Raw genomic sequence first — 7,415 nt, forward strand, 5'->3', positions numbered from 1 at the left:
CAAACACACTAAGCAGCACTTGAAATGAAGCAGAAAAAACACTCAATTTCATCTATTCATAAAATCACAACAACACTTGAACAGCACTCGAAATGAAGCACAAAAAGCACTCATTTATCATACAGATTTCATCACCTAAATTACACACAGAGAGAGAGAAAATGAGTTGAGCACTAGGAATGAAGCAGAAAAAGCATTGAACTAACAGTTGATTAATTCCTTTCCGATCCAAAATGCAACAGCTCGGCGTTCTACTGTGAGAAAAAAGAAGAGCGTACTCGAGAAGCCACAAATGATAGTATAAAATGCTTTGATGATTGGGGGAAAGGACGGACGGATGTCACGAGGTGATAGAAAGAGGACAGTAGAAATGGAATCAAAACTCTGTAAATGTACAACTCTTTCTGACTTTAACTGTCCTTCAGTCCCCTCTTGGAATTTTATGCCATACAACAACGCCGCTTCCTACCCCTTTTATTTTTCTTTTCCTTTTTTTTTTTTTTAGTGCGGAACCAAAAGATGATTTAAAATCACATAAAATATTTATTACTTGTCTTAGACATAAATTTTAAAATTAATGTTCAATCAAACAGCTTCGTATAAATTAAAGTGAAAAAGTACTTGTCACACCCCTATTAGGAGTATGACGGAACTCCGACTGGCGGGTGAACCACGACTTATCCGTTACTTTGAACATTATAAACCATAACTCAAAGAACACGCACGCGCGAGAAAAGGCCCAACATAGTAAATATCGATCATTCGACACATATGTTCATATGCGGACCGACAAGGTCACCACAACATAACCTATATATCATAAAGCGGCAAGGCTAACAAAAAAAGTATCAGAGCTCAAAATAAGTCCGACAAGGCCACTAAAATATTATACAACAATATGAACCGGTGGAGCTATAAAACATTTAACTGTACACACACGTCTACGAGCCTCTACATAAAATACAATGATCATAAGGACAATACCAAATAGACTGCCGCTCCGAAGTAAGTGGAGTGCTCGTGAGAATCCGCTGATAGAACACCTACACAGTCGATCCATCCATCTCTGCCTACGCCGGGCGTGAGCGCGGCGTCGAAGGGACGTCAGTACGAATAATGTACTAAGTATGTAAGGCATGAATAACAACATAATAGAGATATGGAAGGTAACATGGAATAAGAGAGATAACCTGTACATTTGGATGCCTCATAAGGCGAATGTCATGCATGTTTAGCCTTTTAAAAAAAAACCATTTCTATACATATACATAGTATCATGCCCGGCCATTAAGGCTCGGTGTTGTCATCATTAGCCCGCATCTGGGCCTCCCGTGTCCGGGGCGATATCATAACATGCCCCGCGGTCGTGTGCACATCTACTCCACCGTGCCGGCCGACTATAGCGCGGCGCGGTGTGAGAAAGTACTAAAGCATGCATGAGAGCCAAATAAAAGCTACGACTCTATCGGAGTGACGTAAGGTCGGTAACCTCCGATTTATATTATGGAGCAATCATCATCGCTATATCTCGCCTTGAAGGAACAATTATTATAAGGTGAGGTCAACAACAATGAATAAAATCGAGAAAATCACGAAAATAACTCAACATTCTCATATTCACATTGAAATCATAAGCTTGGGACTTTTAAATATGAAATCATCATCATCATCGTCGTAATCCTCATAAAAATATTCTCATATTTTGCATCGTCATTCATATTGTAAAACCATGTCCGTTGTTGTTGTCATAAAAGCTTATATAATCATAAATCTTTGACTCGGAAAATAAGGACATTTTGGAAAACATTTATGGATTATGAAGAAAGAAGTCATGCCTTTGAATCATGAACTCTAACTTTTGGAAGTAAGGAGGTTATGAAACATATGTAGGGAATTATAATATAGGAGTTTCTAGAAATAGGATCATCGTCATCATAAAACATGTTTATCTTTAGCATCATAAGAACTCTACGAATCATGAATCTCTAGCTTTTGAGAATAAGAATATTCTTGGAAAACATTTATGGATTCACATAAAGGGATCATGGGACATTTGGAAAACACCTATTGGATTCATAAGAACGGAATCATGCCTTTAGAAGAAAGGGACTAGCCTTAACATACCTGGAAGATAATTTCTCGACTTCCAACTTACTTCCTGTCTTGCAATTCACTTAAGATCATTCATAGCCTCATAATCTACATATACGACCATTCATAATATTGTTAGGCTCATCATCATACGTTCGTCTTAAACCCTTAATTTAAATCCATTTAGAATCTGCCGAAATTCGGGCAGCATCTCCCCTGTTTATATGTCTAGCCCGAAATCACAATCCAATAACCAATAACAACAATACCAACATTACAACAACATTATCAACACCAATAGACTCCATAAAACATCTCACACGATGTTTTTCAAGTTTCTCAACTATCCAACTTATTATACGACTATGTAATAACTTTATCTCCGTAAATAAACTGAAATTAATATTAATAAGGAGAGATTCATACCTTATTCTTTCTAGAGCAACAATATCTTCAATATTTACTTTGAATCCAAGCTAATTCCAATGCAAGACAAAACTATAATCGTGACTACATGTTGTCCGGACCTCGATTAATACTCTGTAACTTGAAATCCCTGAAAATCCTCGCTTTTATGTTATATATATGCTCTCATATGTGGCTGAATTTTCTAGAGTATTTGGGAAATTTTTGTGAAGAAAATATGGGATTTTGCCCCTTATATGGGTGCCAAAGTCGGCATCACCGTAGCAAGATTGTAGCGCGCTTTGTTGTACTACTGCCCGCTTAACTTGTAACGTCCATAATTCTCTATTTCGACGTCGTATCGATGGCGATTTGTTGCGTTCGAAACTAGACTCGACGAACTTCATTTTAAGCTTTTGAAACACCTTAAAACTCCCCATATACACGGAGATATACCCTCAAAGTTGACCGAAATTCGTCCTTAATTCTCGCCAACTTGTTCCAAATTTTCGACAAACTTATTTTCGTTAATTTGCTTGGTCCCAAAATCTTCCGAAACTCTGATTACATGATATTTATCACTAATCATACTTGATAATGGTCATGTCCTTTGGTTCCAAGGCTGTCCTTCTCGGTTACAACTTACAAAATCATAATTCATCCTTTACTTAAACCATATACTTAATAATGTTTTGTTCCTCACACTCCAAAGTTATTTTACCTAGCCATAACTCGACATACTTACATTCAAATTTAACCAAGTGCTTCTAAAGTACGGGGTGTAACACTGAAAGTGCGGGGTGTAACAGTACTTGAATTAAAAGAGTGTTACACCAGTATGTTATTGTTATATATATATATATATATGGAGTACTTTTACCTCTAGATTATATTGTTTACTTGCTAATTAATTTGTCCAACAAATGACATATTTTTATATTTAAAATAATTTCATTTGTTTACTCTTAATAGCATATTTTATATTTGCAGAAATCTCCTAACATATTTTACAATCATAATTCAAAAGAATTTTTTTCTAAGTTTTGTTTGTGTCAATCAAGCTACGTTCCTCACGGTGGGAATAATAACAATTAAAAAAAAGCTACTAATTAATTCGTATAACTTACCACATTTATAAAAACATTAATATTGAGTACTAGTAGTCTAGTACTATATACTTAAATCCTCTTTTGACACTACATTAATTTCTTCTCTCTCTCTCTCTTCTGTTTTTCACTTTCTATTTACAGGTACGGATACCGTGTTTCATTAATGATGTTGTCGGATGGTGAAAAGAGCATGCTGAAGTTTCACAGCAACAGCTATAGTATCAAATTGATTTTGCCTAATTTGTTTTGTTTAAACTTTAAATATTGTAATAACCGTATAAACTTCGTTTGAGGGTGACTTGAACCGGATATCAAGCAAAATCACATGTACTAATTAATCAGATTATTCAATTGATTAACGTAGTCTTCCGACTAGTTTAATAAGAATTTGTTATTCATAATTTTACAAAAAAAAAAAAAAAAGTTAATCAATATGGTCATTATTTGATTTGACCACTGTGATACACGGAATATAAATGGAATTTGTCATACATTCACTAAATTCCTTTTTGAATAGTTTATAGCAACAAAATTCTAAAACTTATTGGCCCAATAGATTCCTTTGTACGTGATCATATTTGGCGTCATGTGCCATTTACGTACCAATTTAAGTGTACCACCACGTAGTAGCGTGGGGTATGTGTCCTTCCGCCCTTAATCATAGATCTTGAATTTGAGCTTAAAAAAAAAAAAAAAAACACTCGATAGAAAAGTTGTAATTTGAAAATCACAGGTTATTGATTCACGCTAGCTTTGCTGGATTCATTCGAAGCTTAAAGGGTTGCTCCATTGCAGGTTAACCTCCCACGGGATATTACATGTGCAAGCTGCAATCAGCTACTATTATCAAAGGAACGATTGAAATAAAGAATGAAAATGAGAGTCTAATTCTTTCAACCTTAATCATATATTTTAACTTTAAGCTCGGATATCACAGAAACTTTGATACAAAGCGCCTTTCACTTAAACGAGTCATACCTGGCACAAATTAAATTAATCGAGTAAACGAATCTCAGATATTTTAATTATTAAAAAAAGGGTCCCAACGAAGTGTCACGTAACATGTAAAGTTTGGGATTTAGTAGTAAACGTTAACAATTGGCTAAGTGGACCATGTCATTCTTGCCCAAACATGGACACTTCTCGACAAAAACACGTAAGTTGATGGTGAGTTGGTGACCAAGGAGCACCATCCTCTTTATGGAGTTTTTTTTTTTTTTTCGTTTTTTTCTTGTCCTTTCTATTTTTTTTTTTTTTGGCCATAGGAGTGGTAAAAGAAGCTTCTTACCGTGGTAAAAATTTTGAAAAAAAAAAATAGAGAAAATGCAGTTACCCTATTTAGCTTGATTAGTGTTCAGTTAAAAGAACCAAATTAATTTATTTGTAATTTCTTACTCAGGGAAACATTTTTGTCTCTCTGTTTAGCATAACTGAATAAATTATAACACAGAAAAAAAAAAAGGGATAAACTTATTTACCATGAGAGGAGAGCAAAAGAATTTAACGATTTTCTTATACTAAGAAGATGATAGTGGACTATTTGTAGAAACTTGAAACTAGTAGAGAACTAGCTCCTATAACACATGACTCAAGTAATTAAACTTGAAGAAAATTCTAAGAGATCATATTATATGTCTTATGCAGATCAATTTTAATGATCATACCTCCAGTCTGTTACTTCTTATGTCTCAAAATATTAAGAATTTTTTGGGTAATTATAATATTGTAAAAAGTAATTCTCCCTGAAATAAATCCAGCTTGATAAGGTTCAATAAAATCATGAATTGTGGGTTTGATTCTACCAACCATAATCTTATAACTTTGATAAACATTATCCATAAAAGTTTGTAATTAAAAGTATGAATAAACTTGTTGGAATTAGAATTTCACTTACTAATATCTTTTTGTTAGAAAGTTACAAACAGACAAACCTATGTAAATATTGAATCAGTGATGTACTTAATTTCTTTTTCAATTTACATAATATCACTGATACCTTCAAATATGTACACTCTTTAAATCTAAGAAGAATAGAGCACTTCAAGTCCATATTTGAGCCAATTAATCCTTAAAGCATCTTTATAAACTACAGAACTTTTTTTTGTCCAAACCACAGTTATGATACTCCGTTTGCCTTATAAGGCAAAGTTTAAATTTTGAATATATGTTTAACTAAAAGTGGAGATGAAGGGCATATTTAGTTATCTTAGGAATAACTTTAACTTTTTCATTAAAGAGATCATGACGAAATTATTTTTTTACATCAAATAATCGAGAGAGAGGTAAAATTTCTACAAATGAATGAAATGAAAATTTAAAGATCCAATTTGGCAAAATTTAAAATACCCCAAACGAAGGGCAATCCGTGCAAAAAAAGCAAATAAATCCAGCTTGATAAGGTTCAATAAAATCATGAATTGTGGGTTTGATTCTACCAAGCATAATCTTATAAGAAACATTATCCAAACTAATAAGAATTGGCTAGAATTTCACTTACTAGTATCTTTTTGTAAAAGAAAGACCGAAGACCGTCTAGATACTTTAAAATCACCTATGCTTCTAACAATTGAGAAGAATAGAGTTGAGCTTATTGTGAGCATATGCTCACATAAGGAATATAGTGGAGATATATTTATCAATTTTCATTAGTCATGACAAATTACATCAAATAATCGAGAGAAATAATCATTAATGAAGCATCCAAGGGAAAATTTCAATAATGTACAATTCAACATACAAAATTTCATTCGCGTAGTCATATTTTTAAATTATATCCTATAGCCACTTTTTTCACGGGATACAATATTATACAACAATATATAATTTTATACAGATCTGTGTAGACAATGTATAAATCTTATATAAAGATGTATAATAATGTATAAGAGGTGTTTATACACAATTTTATACTGATACACAATATTATACAAACTTATACAAGAGGTGTTTATCATAAAAGGCGTTCATACACACTTCTACATCTACATTGTATAAAATTGTACAATAAAGGAGATCCAGTGGAGATCTAGTGGTATAACATGGAGGAGAGTGAGAAGACAAAGTTCTGTAATAGAGTGAGAGAGAAAAGGGAAGTAGAAATTAAAATGCAAACGCAAATGTAAATGAAATTAAAATTGAAATGAAAATGATGTTGAAATGAATGCTGAATGAATTGAAGTGGAAATGAGAGTCAAATGAAATGGAAGTGATATTTGAAAGTGAGGGTATCAAATGAAATGGAAGTGATATTTGAAAGTGAGGGTATAAATTAGGCCATTTCGGATAAATATTTTTTTCACACAGACAGAGTGTTATTTTCCCAGCATTTAATAGTGTTAGAAATGGAAGTTTTTGCACGAATTTCCCTTCAAACGTATTGGTCTATAATTTTTTTCCCTCATAACTGCGGTCTTTAATTTTTGCCCTGCTGCTCATTTAATGAAAGTATCCAGACCTATTTTGCTAATCATAAGTTATGTAACATTTTTATCTTCGTAAACTAAACTTTTATCTCGTTCGGCACAAATTCTGTAGGAATTAAGTAATGCAGTATAGGTTGTGTATTTTTTTTTCAGATTATGTTTAATGTTGAAAGTTTTGCCTTTTCCAATATAACTTGTGGGATGTTTATGATACATATGTCGAGCTAAATGTAAACTTTGCCGCAAGCAAAATCTACACTATGCCACACCGAAAGTGCTAAAAAGCAAAAATTAAAGATCACAAATTTGAGAGGCAAGAATTAAAGACTACCTGAAATAGGGACATTTGTGCGAATGACCCTTAGAATTGTTGATATTACCATAATGG

This window comes from Lycium ferocissimum, unplaced genomic scaffold (assembly GCF_029784015.1).
Source record: "Lycium ferocissimum isolate CSIRO_LF1 unplaced genomic scaffold, AGI_CSIRO_Lferr_CH_V1 ctg638, whole genome shotgun sequence".
Lineage (NCBI taxonomy): Eukaryota > Viridiplantae > Streptophyta > Magnoliopsida > Solanales > Solanaceae > Lycium > Lycium ferocissimum.